Source organism: Pseudophryne corroboree, chromosome 4, assembly GCF_028390025.1.
Source record: "Pseudophryne corroboree isolate aPseCor3 chromosome 4, aPseCor3.hap2, whole genome shotgun sequence".
NCBI classification, from domain to species: domain Eukaryota; kingdom Metazoa; phylum Chordata; class Amphibia; order Anura; family Myobatrachidae; genus Pseudophryne; species Pseudophryne corroboree.
Window position 1 is genome coordinate 315,460,526 of NC_086447.1, and position 1,840 is coordinate 315,462,365.

At 39.9% G+C, this 1,840-nt stretch overlaps 2 pseudogenes; both read left to right on the forward strand.

The window, feature by feature from the left end:
* Window positions 1-1,015: 1,015 nt before the first annotated feature.
* On the forward strand, window positions 1,016-1,133 carry LOC134912531 (5S ribosomal RNA; annotated as a pseudogene).
* A 129-nt stretch (window positions 1,134-1,262) lies between these two features.
* Window positions 1,263-1,380, forward strand: LOC134913121 (5S ribosomal RNA; annotated as a pseudogene).
* Window positions 1,381-1,840: the final 460 nt, after the last annotated feature.

The window sequence follows — 1,840 nt, forward strand, 5'->3', positions numbered from 1 at the left end:
CTCAGCTGCATCACATCCAATCACAATCAACTTCTCTGTGCATCCTATTTATATGGAGAGCAGGCGGACTGAGAGCACGGGGCTTCCGTGAACAAGCCTAGCTCACAGGTGAAACGTACGTCGGGATTCTGACGTCCATTCAGTGACGTCATTGCGGCTTCGCCCTCTCCGGAATGGGCGGCCGCACGGTCACAGAACACGGGGCACGGACACGACCTTCAATCAAACCACAGCCACAGTTCTCCAAGGATATCTACATCACTGGAAGTGGTAACTTTTAACATTGTGTCCGTTTTTCAAACAGTGCTTCAGACCCCTAATTTGGGTCTAGCAACGTTACTGTCTGCTCCGTACTTTCCATTAAGGATTGAATCTATTAATTAGTCGATCAAGGACATGTATTATAAGCTTCTATTGTCTCCACATAGGGACAAAAAGACTGTTTTCTCTGCTGCTTCAATTTAATAAATTTTTTGTAAACTTATCTGATCACAGGCTATTTACAGCAGACAAACTCAATAGGTAGTGGCTACTACTAATACTGTGCCTGCATCTTAACAGCACATCAGACCCCTCTATTGGGACCAATAATTTAAGTGCCTGCTTTGTGATTATCTTTAGGATTGAACCTATTTGCAGATAATCAGCAACTGCCTTGTTAGCCATTATAATCTTGGTTAACACAGGAATACATGGTTTTTCTCAGCTGTTCTCAATTTAACATATTTGATCATAATATTTGCTATCTACAGCAAGAAAACCTTTAGATAGTTACTTTCAGTTCAGCAGTAAACCTTTTTTGGTTAAAAATGTTTTAGATCATCTTGCTGCAAGATCATTCAATTATCACTCTGCTGGTCATTAGCAGCACCCCTGACCCTTCAACGGGTCTAATAACTTTGGATTTTGTTTCTCAATTATAATTTCCCAGGACCAATCCCAGGAAATTTGGTTAATTACCGTTTACACATACTCTCAAACCTGACATTTGTTTACTTATCTCTTGAAATAAACGGCCCACGGCCATACTATCCTGAATACGCCCGATCACGTCCGATCTTGGAAGCTAAGCAGGTATGGCCTGGTTAGTACATGGATGGGAGACCGCCAGGGAATACTAGGTGCTGTGGGCCTTTTTTTCAGGAGACCTTCATATCATATCTAAGAACATTTCCCCCACAATTTCACAGTCTTTTAGCTGAATACTTAGGCCATTTTTCTAATCAGCAACAAAAAATCACCAGTGATTCCTGATACAATCAGCCCACGGCCATACTATCCTGAATGCGCCCGAACACGTCCGATCTTGGAAGCTAAGCAGGTATGGCCTGGTCAGTACGTGGATGGGAGACCTCCAGGGAATACTAGGTGCTGTGGGCCGTTTTTCCTTCAGGCAATCCAATATCACTTTTTTCTAAGCTTATCTTACAATCCGATCCTTTCTGTGACCTGTATATATTGTTTATTTTCAACAATTATACAACAACCACAAAAATATTTTCACCTGCCATATCTAGAACCATATTTGGTACAATGGCAATCTAGATTTTATTATTATTCTTTTTTGTTCACCTCCAGTGAATTTTCTATAGACTATCATTAAAAGTTAAGTTTTATCCAACACTGTAGTGGAAGGACAACGAAAGGGTCCTCTCCTCTACCATACACAATTTTTCATATTCAACCAAAGAGTGCTTCCACACAAGGGTATTTTGTCTTTCTCTTGTTTTCTCACCCAGGCATCTTTACCTGTTGAATTCGTGTGCTTTTTTTTTTTTTTTTGGTATGGGTTATATATAAATATATATATATATATATTTTTCTAGAAACAAAAGAAGAA